The sequence below is a fragment of the Anomaloglossus baeobatrachus genome, chromosome 7 (assembly GCF_048569485.1).
Source record: "Anomaloglossus baeobatrachus isolate aAnoBae1 chromosome 7, aAnoBae1.hap1, whole genome shotgun sequence".
Classification (NCBI taxonomy): Eukaryota; Metazoa; Chordata; class Amphibia; order Anura; family Aromobatidae; genus Anomaloglossus; species Anomaloglossus baeobatrachus.
In genome coordinates this window covers 177,661,116-177,676,868 of record NC_134359.1, presented here as the reverse complement: position 1 = coordinate 177,676,868, position 15,753 = coordinate 177,661,116, and the positions used below count along the sequence as shown (strand labels likewise).

The window sequence follows — 15,753 nt, the reverse complement described above, 5'->3', positions numbered from 1 at the left end:
CCACGCATTGGAAGTGTATGAGGCTGAAACTGAGTCCACCTCCGAGGATGAGTCCCCGTCTGTCATCGGGGGTGTGGTAGTGCCAATCTGCCGGCACTGCGAGCTGCCCGGGCACTTTGCCAGTGCGTGCCCCGGGAATGGCTGGCCTTAAAGGAGCCGGAACCCGCCGCAAGGTTGAAGTTTTAAAGTTGATGTTCCTGATGTTTTAAAGTTTTACCATGAACAAGGCTGAGAACTAGCAGGCCACCCAAAAACTTTTGGGCTTGTAAATAATCCCAGACCACCCTTTCAGGTCCTACAGTCCCCGGGGAGGCTGGTTGGAGGAAGGGCCTGCGGGATGTTGTAGGCCGAGGTCCTGTCACCATTTCTACCGGTGACAACCCTCCGGGTCAGGGGTCCCCTGGATGTGGGGCCTCTGAGAGACTTCCGGGTATGGAACTTTGTACCTGGTCCATTTGGGCAATACCTGGACCCGTTCCTGTTTCCTGGACTGGGGAAAATGGGTGCTGACCTGTTCTTAGAGGCAGCATCAAGGTTCAGGTTTGTTTGGGTGGGCAACTGAAAGGACCCGTGTTGTGAGTGTTAGTTATGTTTTGGCTTCTGGGAGGCTCCCTCTGGTGGCCAGGAATGGTTTGGACTTGGACCAGGTGTGTTGTGCAGTGGGTGTTTCCTTTGCTAACTCTCTGCTTATTTAAATCCTTGTCTGATTGCAGGCTGTTGCCGGATGTCAGTTGTTCTTTGTATCTCCAGCCTGCTTAATCCTGCTCTACACCACATCTTCCCCAGATAAGTGCTTGCTCTTTATTTATTGTCTGGTTCTTTTGTTTATCTGGGTTTGTCATTTGCTGTGGTTGGTTTCAGTTTATTTGCTTGCAGGGATTTTCCCCCTTAGTGGATTGTTGAGGAACTCCCTGCAGTTCTGTGTGGAGTATAGCTCCTTTGGGTCCATGTGTTTGTGGCTTGTTGACTTTGTTATGATTCTTGTTTTCTGTTCATTGGTATGACAAGGGCACCTGGTATAGGACGGAGTTCAGATCGTACGATCTGAGGGCCTTTTTGTACTATCAGGAAGTTGGTATTTTGCAGGGTTTTTCTCTGGCCACCATCAGTCCCTTTCCTGTCCTTTCCTATTTTAGTCAGCGGGGGCCTCACCTTTTGCTAATCCTGACATCTACCTGTGTATTGTGTTTTTCCTATATCACCGCAGTCTTTGAATGTGGGGGGCTAGCTATTCTTGTCTATTTTCTGTGGCAGAGAGTTATTCATCTTTCCTACCTTTAGGATAGTTAGTTCTCCGGCTGGGTTCGCGGTGCACAGGATATTAGTTCACCCCTCGGCTACTTCTAGTTGTGATGGTTAGTAAGGGGATGGCGGCCAGATTAGTTGCCAATGCTCTTGTCACCTTTTTCCAATGATTTGTGGTGGTCTTCCATGGTTCCGGATCATAACAGACCCGGTCCCGCCCTGTTCCCGGTTATTAATAAAAATGTTTTTTTTTTTCATGTTTGCAACGTTTAAAGTAACATGCCTCCCGTAAGGAAAGAAAACAAAGTAACCATAATTGTACATATGTTAGTATACTTGTATACATGTTTTCTTATCTTTTCAGTTCAGAAAATAAACGGTGGTGGTTGGACAGCCCGCGGATGGTCTGTAGTTAACCAAGGAGGAGTGTGACGCCCTGGACTAGCCAGGTAGTCACAGATAGTGCCCCGCTCAACATCTTCCCCCAATAAGGTAACAGCAGCCAACCACATTAAAACATAGTCACCTCCCGCAGAGCTTAATGGACACACCAGGGGGGGCGGAGCCAGAGTCCAGAGGGCTTGAGGCAGGAGAACCAGTCAAGTCAAGTTGAAGTCAAGTTCAAGTGGAGTGAGGAGTGGAGGAGACTGACAGGTGTGAAGGTTGTAGCCCTCACACCTTGGCTAGGAGGCAGATGGTGGCCTAGCCTGCAGGAGCCGGGAAGACGGTTCGGTGGAACCGTGGTGGATTGGGACAGGGTAGTGGCCCGCCGGTACTGACTCGGGGAACCGACTCGGAAACAGGAGCACAAGGGGGGTACTCAGACCCTGAACGAGGTCCAGAAGCCACTGGGCCGAGTCAAATCCATTGATTGCGGTCTGGACTATAGGTCCTTTCCCACACAAGTCCCGACTGAAGACAACAGCCCACCGAGGGGGATTTAAAGCCACTGCGCAGGCAGAGAGATCCCACGGGCCAGCGTCTGTGAGCAAACGGGCTCCTCCGACATACACGAAGCCGGGGAGTGGACTCCCGTTGCTGAAGCATAGGCAGTCTACACATTCACAACACGGTGCAGGAGAAAGGCAAAGGCCACCAAACCGGGTGGGGGACCAGACACAGCCGGCTGCGGGCACTGACCACCATCAACTTTGTTTACCAGAGACTTCTGTGTGTCAGTAACTGTAAGTACAACAGTGCCATCCGGCAGCGTGCCGCCCTGCACCGCCCAGCTACTCTCCCCAATGGGCCCCGGGGCCATCATCCCTGCCCACGGAGGGGTTAACATCTTGCTGCATCACCATCTCCCCCGAGTGCCCCGTAACTGCAGCGGTGGTGTCTACACCTTCACCACGTCCCGTGGGTAGCATCACGAACTTAAACATGGCTCCGGCCGTCCACCAACCTACCACCTACTTAAGTAGCGCCAGCAAACCCCTTTCATAGCGAAGTGACCCCAGGTCCGGAGGCGCTCGAGCCACCCACCGACGAGCCCGGATCCGAGCGGCTCAGCTGCAGCCGAGCGCGGGGCAGTACACTCAGACTGTTATGGCCGCATCAACCTCTCAAACCAGGTCCTGACCTGAACTAACTGCTTTACAGGAATATATGAGGTAAATAGTTGAGCTCAGGAAAACTCGCAGTTGGGCCTGGTCCTGTGGTCTGAGCACATAACGTATATTATGGATGTGTGTGGCGCCCCTACGGCTTTAGGCGCCACAGGGTACTGCACCCCCATTAGGGTGTAGTACTCATCCTAGGTCCGAGGAAGGTCAAGGCTGGTTTACACTTACACAAACATACAGTCACAGGGTTGCCCTCCCCAATGGGGACCGGGCCAGGGTCGGATTACAGTAGGGGGTCACTACAGCGGTGGGTTTACAGAATGCCACCGCACCAGGGGCTCCCCAGATGCACTGGACTGGGGACTCGGGGTCAGGGAGAAGCAACCACCAGGGGGAATTAGGAGCACTGTGGGAAGAGCAGATTGACCTAGTGAGAGTAGTGAACCAGCCGGTGGCAGAGGCTGGGGGCAACAGCTCAGAACACACCAGAACAGGAGAGTTCAGCTTCAGACACAGAGCAGAGCAGACGTGCCGCAAGCAGTTATGTGGGTCAAGGCGTTCAACACAGTCACTGGGGAGAAGCAGGGCAGCTGCTTCCACAGGACTGGTGCTGTCGGGATACAGATTCCTAGGGCAGGCATACTCCACGTTGTCTACTAACTCTGCAAGGGTCGCAGGGAACGGCTACAGAAAGTCACCGGACCTGTCCCATGAGTCTGCAGCAAAAAGCACATAGGATCCAGGGTTGGGGACTGGCCCCATAATGGGCGCTATCAGCATACAGAACGAGACACACTTTAATGACACCGGGACCCTCAAGTGCTTCATGCCACGGGGGTCTGATACTTAGTGCATCAAAGGAGGAGAGGGCTCACAGACTGACACACACACCAGACTTGACCTTTCATGGATCTGGGATCGGCTAGAGCCCATTGTGGAGGAGAACGGTACCTCGGGCAGCGCTTGAAAGACTTGTGAATAAAAACACCTGGAACCGCAGCCCCTGTCTCTGCCTTTCCTTTACCGGCACCATCGCCCTGCGCTGCAGTGCCAATGGGGACTACCACCATCCCTGCCATCCTCCCGCGGTAATCCCGCTCCACCTGTGGGGAGCGACACCATCCCGGCTGCAACTGACATCTGCGCCGGTGAGAGACCCTGCAGCGGCGGCCCCCATCCCTGGCGCATATCACAGATGGCGTCACAATCCTAATAGACTTTAATAAACCTCCAACTACTACCTCCATCCTCTCTGCCACCCTCCAATCCTCCTTCCTGTATGCCTGGGGGCAACGAAACCAGGCCAGGCGCCCCGTGATGACGCAGAGGATCTGCACCCCCGTCCCGGGAACGAGTAGGTTAAAACACCTGCCCCGTGGGGTGCTACATGTGAATCCAGTCTCATCCTTGTTATTTGTAACAAGTAGTTATTAACCCCTTCACCCCTGGTGAATTTTTCTTTTTTTTTTCATTTTTTCCTCTCCTTCCAAAACCCATAATGTTTTTATTTTTTCAGCAAAATACGGAAAGCAGATTGAGGGCTTGTTTATTATGGGACAAGTTTTACTTTTAATTGACACTATTTTACCCTGCCACAGAGTATACTGGAAAAAGGGAAAAAAAATCCAAATCCAGTGAAATTGCAAAAAAAAGTGCAATTACACAATGTTTTTTTTTTATTATTATTTTTTGTTATTTACCATATTCATGATATGGTAAAACTGACTAATATGATTCACCAGGTCAGTACCTGTACGAGTAATACCAAATATGTATAGTTTTTGTTTTATTTAAGTGGTAAAAAAAAAAAATCAGAAATTTGTAAAAAATAATTTGCTTTTGTTGCCATTTTCCGAGACTCAAAGTTTTCATTTTTGGGATCTGACGCTGTGTTATAGCTTATTTTTTGCGCCATGAGCTGACGTTTTTACTGAACAATTCTGGAGTAGAAACAATGTCTTGATTGACTTTATTTTTTTCTCGTTGCGCTGTTTACCAATCATAATAATTTATTTTGTGTATTTTGACAGATTGGACATTTCTCAATGCAGCGATACCAAACGCGTATTTTTTTTATTGTTTTTAAAATATTTTTTTTATATATTTTAATGGTGCAAAAGCAGAGTGATTTGAACATTTGTGTTTTTCTTTTTAATATTTATTAAAAGCTCTTTTTTTTTTTTTTTTTTTTTTTTTTTTTTTTTACTTTTTACAGTATTTTTTAGTTTCTTTAGGGGACTTGAAGCTGAGATTGTCTTTGAAGCTCTTGCAATCTCCTATGAATGCTGTCATTCACAACACGAACATGATGACAGGCACAGGGGTCATCAGCTGACCCCTTGTGACAACCGATCACGTAATTAGATGCCACTGTCACCAATCCACCTGCCACTGTTAGAGGCAATTGCCTGCTCAGTGTATGAGCCCGCATCAAAGGCAAGAAAGCTGGTCGATAACATACATGTATGTCATTGATTGTGAAGGGCTAATCTTGTACAAATGTTTACCTCTTCAGTAGGTCAAAAATGGGCAGAATTTTTTTTTCTAAATTTATCACACAGTTCCAGACATATGGGCCCTTTTATTTAGTGTTAATTTGTATGGTCTTTTGGCTGCTTTGAATTATTACCCTATGAATGACATCATCTTGGTAAGGACAAGAAGAATTAGCACTAACTAAAACTTACATACAGTTAGGTCCAGAAATATTTGAAGAGTGACTCAAGTTTTGGCATTTTAGCTGTTAACCAAGATATATTCAAGATACAGTTATATAATCAATATGTATTTAAATTGCATGTGGTGGCTCAGTGGTTAGCACTGCAGTTTTGCAGCGCTGGGGTCCTGTGTTCAAATCCCACCAAGGACAACATCTGTAAGGAGTTTGTATGTTCTCCCCGTGTTTGTGTGGGTCTCCTCCCACACTCCAAAGACAAACTGATAGGGAATTTAGACTGTGAGCCTCAATGGGGACAGTGTCTGTAAAGTGCTAAAGAACTAATGGTGCAATATAAGTGAGTAAATATTATTATTATAAAATGCAGCTTTAATTTGAGGGTATTCACATATTGGAGTAAAAGTTTAGGAATTACAGGCTATTTAGCTGCCTGTTTTTCAAGGGACCAAAAAGTATTCGGTGAATTAGCTCAAAAGTCTGAACCTAACATCACCTCCCTACTAACCAAAATCCCACAATGTCTGTCTGCTATTTCATCCTTCTTCTCTGCGCGATTCCTAAAGCTTAACATGGACAAACATAATTCATTATCTTTCCTTCTCCTCACTCCATCCCACTCCATCCAACAGCCTATGCATCAAAGTTGATGGCAACTCACTCTCCCCAGTCTCGCAAGCTCGTTGCCTCAGAGTAACCCTCGACTCTGGACTATCCTTCAAGCCACACATCTAAGCCCTTTTCACCTCATGCTGACTACAACTCAAAAATATTTCCCGGATTCGTGCTTTCCTTATCCAAGAATCAGCAAAAATATTGGTGCATGCCCTCATCATCTCCCGCCTTGACTACTGCAACCTCCTGCTCTCTGGCCTCCCTTTTACCACTCTTGAACCCCTCCAATGTATCCTAAACGGCCCGATTAATCCACCTGTACTCTCACTATTCCCTTGCCTCGCCACTCTGCCAATCCCTTCACTGGCTTCCCATTCCCAAAGACTCCAGTTCAAAACATTAACCATGACATACAAAGCCATCCACAACCTGTCTCCTCCTTACATATGTGACCTAGTCTCCCGGTAGCTTCCTGCACCCAACCTCAGATCCTCACAAGATCTCCTTCTCTACTCCTCTTATCTCCTCTTCCCACAATCACATGCAAGATTTCTTTCACACCTCCCCCATACTCTGGAATGCTCTACCTCAGCATATCAGACTCTCTCCTATTGTAGAACGCTTCAAAAGGAACCTAAAGACCCACCTCTTCAGACAAGCCTACAACCTACAATAACCCTCAGTCCATTACACGACTGCGCAACTAGCTCTGTCCTCACCTATTGTACCCTTACCCATTCCTTGTAGACTGTGAGCCATCGCGGCAGGATACTCTCTCCTCCTGTACTGGCCTATTTTTGTAATGTTCATGATTGTTGTACTTGTTTGTTATGTATACCCTAATCACTTGTAAAGTGCCATGGAATAAATGGTGCTATAATAATAATAAATAATAATAATAGTAATAATAATAATAATAATAAATGTGCTGCATGGGCTATTCCCACATTAATCCATCAACAATTAGGCAGGTAAAAGGGCTGCTTCTAGGTATTGCTCTTGCATTTAGAAGCTGTTGTTGTGAACCAACAACATTGGTCAAAGGAGCTCTCAATAGAAGAGAAACAGAACATGATTGGGCTGAAAACATAAATCCATCAGAGAGATAGCAGAAATTTGAATTGCCAAATCAATAGTTTTGTTTTGTTTTTTTTGCAAAATGTACCAAGCAAACTGCACCCTGGTGAAAGCATTCAATTGTAGTAAAGCACTGACAGCAGCGGTGGCCCTGTATACCGGCCGCGACCATCAAGGGGTCTAAGTGCCTGCGTTTCATTGGTATCTATTTTTATTTTTAAAATTTACCATTAGCTGCTGCATTTGCCACCCTAGGCTCACACTTGAGTCAATAGGTTTTCATAAAATTTTTTGTGGTAAAATTAGGTGCCTCGGCTTATAATCGGATCGGCTTATACTCGACTATATACAGTATTCAGATTTAAATAGAGTTTCAAGGGTCTATATATGAAAAACTCAACAAAAGTGATACTCTTTTAAAGTCTGCATGTCTAAAATACTTAAAAACTGCTGTCAGGAAATGTGTTAACTCTTCAGCTGCTATACAGGAATTAAAGCACAGTGGAAAGAAAAAGAGAAAAAAATATTTTTCCCACTCATATACTGTTTTAGCACCAAATTTTTAATTTACACAAGGAGTAATAGCAGAAAATTGACCCCATCATTTGTGATGTAATTTCTCCTGAACACAGTGATACCCATATGTGGTCAAAGCCTAATGATTGGGCACATCACATGGGAAAACTCGGGAAGCAAAGAATGCTATTTAATTTTTGTAATGCAAATTTGGACATGTTGCATTTGCAAAGTCTCAGAGGTGGCAAAAAAACCCACAAGTGGACCCATTTGGAAAACTAAACTCCATAAGGACCTGAGTTGTACAGGATGAGTTAGGGGATTTTATTGGTAACATTTTGGGGTGCAGAACATTTTTTGATCACTTTCAGTTTAAGGTTGGGATCACATTCTTGTTTTCTATGCTAAGCACTTATTATGAGGTTTCCATATAAATCCCACAAAAATGTGATTCAGACAAAACTCCCGACATAACCACTTGCTATAATGAGGCAGATGGACACTTTTTCACTCCGTTTGATGTCTGTTCCGGTGGTATCCATCTTTTGTAGGTGTGCACAAAACTGTAGTAATCCACACTTGTGTGCTAAAAACATGCCTAAAATAACGTGACACCAACAGTACAGATACCAGTCGGAGTCCATAATGACTTCAATTGCCTCATTATAGTGAGTGCTTCTGTCAGAGGTATTGTCTTAATCTCAATTTTTGGGATTTACATGGAAACCCCAACGTAAGCGCTCAGCAGAGAGCACAGAGTAAATGTGAACCAAACCTTATTCCGATTTGTGGGAGGTAGAATGATCAACTAGACAGCAGTACAACAATAGTTTTTATTTTTATTGTATTTTTACGCCATATTTCGTTTTGTACAAGTGATAAGACAAAAATTGCTGAGGATCATCAAAACAAAATCCATAAAATTAGCACATATACTGACCTGGTGGATTATGTACAATAAATACATTATTTATTGCAAACAATTAAAAACACCTTATCCACTGTTAAGTATTGAGTCTGCCCAGGATATAAATCTATAATGAAGCCAATAGGGTCCTCCTGATCATTAAAATGCTGAAGTGCTATTGCAGTATTTTACATTCCGCAAACTGTTACATAATACCCAAAGGCAATATTTAAATGAGTAATAAGGCACTACGCAGACTTAGGTCTGATATAACATAAGTATAATGTGGGACACTAATATATACAAATTTCCAAAAATTTTGATCCAATTCGCTAATGTGATAGGTTAAGGCCTAATCTGCTGTAGAAATTTTAGACTAATATTCCCAGTAAAAGAATAGTCTTTAGGGATTTCTAATATATATCCCAGATCTTAATAAAAATATTTCAGGGAATTATAGAGTTAACAGGTATTGTAGCACCATTGAACCCATCAGGAGCTACAAGGTACTGCATCCTGTCAAAGATGCAGGGCCTACCCCCCAGGAACCTGGAAGACCAGTGCCGGTAACACGAAAACATACTATAATCCCAATTTTTCCCCATCCCCAAGGACTGGTTAAAGACTAGATTTGGACCCAATGAATGGCCACCCAGGGGTGGAGCCGATCCAGTCCACTAGACGACAACCAGATGGGAGGGGGCAGACAGTCAGTACAGTCAGTAGAGTCAGTAAGTGGAGACGGATGTGGCTGCACTGACGGGAGTGTATGACGGTGACCTGAGGGCCCAGGCGTGTGGTTGCCAGTGGAGTACAGTGAAGTACTCCCGGAACCATAGCACCGACATGGTACAGAGCCCTAAGTCAGAACACCGACCCTACAGGGTTCATACTACCGCCGTATGGAGCAAAGACTGACAGACAACTAGCAGGGGACCCCCCAGAGGCTCCAAGCCATGGGGACCCACCAACTTGAGAAGGGTGCAGAGGAAAGAAGTCACCAGGTCACCAACCCGGCATTGGGACTAAGGGAACCAGCGATGAACACCAGCCTTCCTCCGGGTACCAGTTACCAACCTGCTGTGAGTAAAGAACCCAGTCACACTGCAATCTCTTGTGTGGCCTACCTTCTTTCCGCGTCTAACTCCATCACCTACCCCCCCGGGGGTTCCGGCCCTACTTGCGGAGGCCCCAACATCCAGGCTGCCACAACATCAGATCCAGCGGTGAGAAACTGTGCAGCGATGGTTCCATCCCCATAACTGCAACCCGCAAGTGGTGTCACGATACAAACTTAATAAATATTCCCCTGTACATAACCCCCTTCAAGCGACCCCCATGGTCACGGAACCGAGTAACAGCTACCCAGTGAACTGACCCCTTAATTATACGGCCCGGGACCGAGTACCCCATAGCCCTGGGGCGGTACAATATTATTTGGAACCTATAAATCCCTATCCAGGACATATTAAATCTTAGTTTTACTCTTTCTTATCCATGATATAATGAATATTGTTTTTAAATTATTATTGCTTTCTCTCTACGTGTTTCGCCCGCCGTGTGATCAGTAGGTTCATTAGGAGATAGTGTACAATATACCAATATAGCTGGTGAATAAACCACTTTCTATAATATTAGAATATATTGTCCTAGAGATAGCACTGATCTAAAATCTGTCAGGCAACATTAAAGCAGGTTTTACACGCTGCAACAGCGCTAGCCGATGCTAGCGATGCCGAGCGAGATATCACCCGCCCCCGTCGTACGGCCGATATGTGTTGATCGCTGCCGTAGTGAACATTATCGCTACGGCAGCGTCACACGCACATACCTGCCCTGTGACATCGCTGTGACCGGCAATCCGCCTCCTTTCTAAAGGGGCGGTTCGTTCAGCGTCACAGCGACGTCACAGCAGCGTCACTGAACCGCCGCCCAATAGAAAAGGAGGGGAGGAGATGAGCGGCCGGAACCTCCTGCCGACCTCCTTCCTTCCTCCTTTTCCGGTGGAGGCAGGTAAGGAGATGTTTGTCGTTCCAGCGGCGTCACACATAGCGATGTGTGATGCCGCTGGAGCGACAAACAACATCGTACCGTCACTGCAGCAATATTATGGAAATGAGCGACGTGACAACGAGCTACGATATCGCCCATATTTGCGCTCATTGATCGTCGCTCATTTGCGTCACACGCTGTGATATCGCTACCGGCGCCGGATGTGCGTCACTACCGACGTGACCCCGACGATATATAGGTAGCGATGTCGTAGCATGTAAAGCCCGCTTAAGATGGTACAGCAAAGTGAAACCTATTAGCAGTTTGATGTTATCACAACTGCCTACAGGAGAGCATCAAAGTGGTTAACCTGTACAGGCAGCTAAGTAGATATCACTTCCACTGCCGAACTATTATCCCCCAAAGGTATAGATTGGAAAACCCTGCATGTTCACATTCTTTAGGGTGTTGATACTAACCCTGAAATCTGGTGTAAAGTTTTCTTAGAACGCATTAACAGCTGATGACACCATGATGTCAGATGTGATCGCAAAATAAAATACATGCTGCATGCCGCCGGTGCGTGCACAAGGCTTAAATACATAATTGCACGGCCCCAACACTGAGGGTCCAGATCCAGAAGCAAATCAATACAACCCTAAGTACCAGCCAATAATCCCCCGTCATACCATCTAAGCAGTGATGCAGGGGAACAAGCGACCAATCAGCAGCACACAGTATACTATTCGTCCATGTTTATGGATCACTGATAAGCGCATGCGGGGAAAGAGTGCATATCACCATGGTAACCATAAAACCATAGCGGACTGACCCATTACCATTGGACCTGCATCCCTGCTGCTCACAAACCTGATACATTAATATACAGGGAGCATTACAGCAGCAGGTCACAGCTATGTAATTAAATAGAGTGTGGAGGCATATTTTTGACGCCCTGGACTAGCCAGGTAGTCACAGATAGCGCCCCGCACAACACCAGTCCCACACAAGGTAACACCAGATAAACCAAAAACCCTAGTCACCTCCCTCCAAGCTTAATGGACACACCATAGGGCGGAGCCAGGCGGTTGGCCACGCCCACCGAGGAGTTCAGGGGGCCTGAGGCAGGAAACAGACAGTTGAGTGCAGTTTGACAGTCAGATCAGAGTGGAGTAGTAGTGAGTGAGAAGTGAAGGAGTCTGACAGGTGCCGGGGTCGGAGCCCTGGTACCTTGGCTAGGTGGCATACGGTGGCCTAGCCTGCAGGAGCTGGGAAGATGGCTCGGTGGAACCGTCGTGGTGGACCGGGACAGGGTAGTGGCCCGCCGAAACCGACCAAAGGAACCGACTCGGAAACCGGAGCACACAGGGATGTACTCAGACCCTGAAATGAGGTCCAGAATCCACTGGACTGAGTTAATTCACTGATTGCGGTCTGGACTATAGGTCCTTTCCCACACAAGTCCTGACTGAAGACAACAGCCCACCGAGGGGGATAGAAAGCCATCGCACACGCAGAGAGATCCCACGGGCCAGTGTCTGCGGGCAAACGGGCTCCTCCGACATACACGAAGCCGGGGAGCAGACTCCCGTTGCTGAAGCATAGGCAGTCTACACATTCACAACATGGTGCAGGAGAAAGGCAAAGGCCACCAAACCGGGTGGGGGGACCAGACGCAGCCGGCTGCTGGCACCGACCACCATCAACTTTGTTCATCAGAGACTTGTGTGTGTCAATAACAGTGAGTACAACAGTGCCATCCAGCCACGCACCGCCCTGCACCGCCCAGCTACTCTCCCCAACGGGTCCCGGGGCCATCATCCCTGCCCACGGAGGGGTTAACATCTTGCTGCATCACCATCTCCCCCTGGGTGCCCCGTAACCGCAGCAGTGGTGTCTACACCTTCACCACATCCTGTGGGTGGCGTCACGAACGCAAACACAGCTCCGGCCATACACCTACCTACCAAACCCCTAAGTAGCGCCAGCACCCTTTCAGAGCGAAGTGACCCCGGGTCCAGAGGCGCTCGAGCCACCCACCAACGAGCCCGGATTTGAGCGGCTTGGCTGCGGCCGAGCGCGGGGCAGTACATATTCATTATCTATTATATAATGCCTAATACCCAAAACAATAGATTAATACCACACAGCTACCATGAACATCCTTAAAGAGGACCAACCACCAGGATTTTCATATATAAACAAAAAAAACAGTGCTATACTGGCGCTATCATGCTGATTCTATACAGACCTTTAGTTGTGAGATTGGATGCATACTTTCTGAAATACAGGCAAGTAAATGCACTGTTATTTGATTGATAGCAGCTACACAATATCTAATAGGTGGGTTGGGTTTTGTTTGTTACTCCAGCCCCGGTCTGCCTGCCCTTCCTCCCCCTTTCCTTCCTCTCTCTGTCCTACTCCTGTAATAACAGAGACAGGAGGAGGAAGGACAGACTGGCAAACAGGTGAGGGAATAACTAGCAAAACCTGACCCACCTATTAGATATTCTGTAGCTGCTATCAATCAAATAATAGTGCATTTCACAAACTTTACTTGCCTCTATTTCAAAAAGTATAAATCCAATCTCACAATTAAAGATATGTTTAGAATCAGCATGATAGTGTCAGTATAGCACTGGTTTTAGTTTATATAGGAAAATTTTGGTGGTTGGGCCTTTTTAACCTTACACAACACATTCCTTACCCCTAACTATATACAGTGTATGAGGGGACATAATTAGCTCCAAGCATATGAATAAATTGACAGTAAATCATTCTCTTTATGAATAAATTGGCAGTCAATCATTTTTTTCAAGTGTTAAGATGGCTTGATTCTCCAGATCAGTGTGATTACAGCACTACTAGATTTAAGGCTGCTTTTCATGTATCGATTTCTCGTGTGATCTCATTTGCAATCGCACCCGCCCCCATCGTTTGTGCGGCACGGGCAATTTCTTGCCCGTGCCGCACAAACTCGGTAACCCCTGTCACACGTACTTACCTTCCAAACGACCTCGCTGTGGGCGGCGAACATCCACTTCCTGAAAGGGGAGGGATGTTCGGCGTCACAGCGACGTCACATCGACGGCCAATCGAAGTGGAGGGGCGGAGATGAGCGGGACGTAACATCCCGCCACCTCCCGCCCACCTCCTTCCTTCAGCATTGCCGGCCGGATGCAGGTAAGCTGCAGTTCATCGTTCCCGGGGTGTCACACGGAGCGATGTGCACTGCCTCGGGAACAATGAACAACAGGTCGTTCGATTTTTTGAAAATGAGCGACGTTTCAACAATGAACGAGAAGGTGAGTATTTCTGCTCGTTCATAGCTGTCACACGCTACGATATCACTAACGATGCCGGATGTGCGTCACTTACGACGTGACCCCGTCGACATCTCGTTAGATATATCGTAGCGTGTAAACCCGCTTTAAATATAGAGGCGGCTTTGTTATTTTGTTAATGCCCTATGTGAGCTTTTTTGCATCCCTAATCTAACAGTCACCTATACAACTGTCACCTGTCACCTATGTATATTAATAGTATAAGACATTCGGAATTGATGGCACATCTACAGTAGGCTCTCAATCACCAAACGTATCTCAATGTACCAAACTGATCACATAGTAGCTGATGATGAATATTTTTTTTTCCATAGATTCTCAATAAACAAATAGACCATATGTCTACTTGACTTTAGGATAGTGAAGTCCCGGTGACCCCCAACCATACCATTTCCACTCATACCGTTAGGCTATGTGCGCACGTTGCGTACAGTCACTGCAGAAATTTCTGCAGCGATCTGAAGAGGACACGTGCGCTTCAAATCGCTGCAGAAAATGTCCGTAGTGAAAAAAAAAAAAGCCGATTCCATGCGCTCTGCCTGCAGCTCCTGCCATAGACAGAGCAGGGGCTGCAGGCAAAGCGCACGGAAGACACCACGTGCGCACTACCCCTGCACAATCTCCATAGATTATGCAGGGGACGCAGGACGCATGCAGTTACGCTGCGCTACAAAGCGCAGCATAACTGCATGTAATTACGCAACGTGCGCACATAGCCGGCTAAGAAATAAACACAGACAACTGTGCCTTCCCCACGTCAGCAGCCGAGCTGCTCGGATCCGGATCCGCGGTGGCTCGAGGGGCGTCCGGACCCGGGGGGTCGTGCGGCCACTCAAATAAAGGGGGGATGATTTACAGGGGATTGTATATATAAACTTTGTGATGCCACCCGTGGTGTGTGGTAAGGTGGAGTACCACCGCTGCAGCTGGGAGTACCCGGGGGCGTTGGAGTGGGCAGTTAGGTGTTTAACTCCTCCATGGGTAGGGGGGATGCCCCAGAACTCGGTGATGGTGTTGGGGAGTGCCGTTGCGAGTGAAAGGGTCACTTGCGTACTCACTCAATCCATAAAGCTGACACCGACCACTTGGTAAACCAAAGTTCTGGACCCCGCTGCCGCTGAGGGGAGCACGTTTGGGTCCCGTTCCCACTGGTGTTGCCTGATGATCTGTGACCTTCCTCTTGGCACTAAGTTCTCTTGCTAGTTGGCCTCTGTAGTGTAGAACTAGTTGGGTCCCACTCCCCAGTGTGGCTAACTGAGGGAGCTTGCTCTCAGGATTCACCCTTGGGATTTCCTGGACCGTTTTAGTGGAAAGTCCTCTCCCCCTCGTTGCGCTAGTACCCCGATTCTGGAGCAGGTGGAGAGCGGATCTTGAAGGCTCCGTTCTCGTCGGGTCAATTTTCAGGTTGCCTGAAGATACTCCCTGACCTAGGGTCCTTGTACCCCGTCGTACCCTGGTCCCAGCCCGGTGATGGTACAAGGCCGCCGGCTGTCCTCCTCGACAGTACCGTGCCCCTTGTCACGATCCCCTGCAACCGGGGGTACAGCTCCTACTAGGCCCAGACCACCGTCTGCTACCTAGTGACTTCCAAGGAGCCCGGCTCCTGACCTCCTCTCTCCTGCACTCCTACCCTTCCTCTCTCCTACCGACCTACTGGCCTACTCCTGACACTCCTGACCTTCTCTTACCAACCCCCCAAGTGGGTGACCCTATTCCACTCAGGCCGTCCACTGGTGTGCCTGGTAGGTGTGGTGCAGAGTATTCCTAGGATTTTGATTGGCTGATGTTGGCAACACCATTACTTGAGGACCCATAACC

At 47.5% G+C, this 15,753-nt stretch overlaps 1 protein-coding gene across 4 annotated transcripts in view; it reads right to left on the bottom strand.

Moving 5' to 3' along the window:
• RFTN2 (raftlin family member 2) overlaps positions 1–15,753 on the bottom strand; it is a 327,011-nt gene that overhangs the window by 94,503 nt on the left and 216,755 nt on the right. The gene's annotated exons all lie outside the window — the stretch shown is intronic.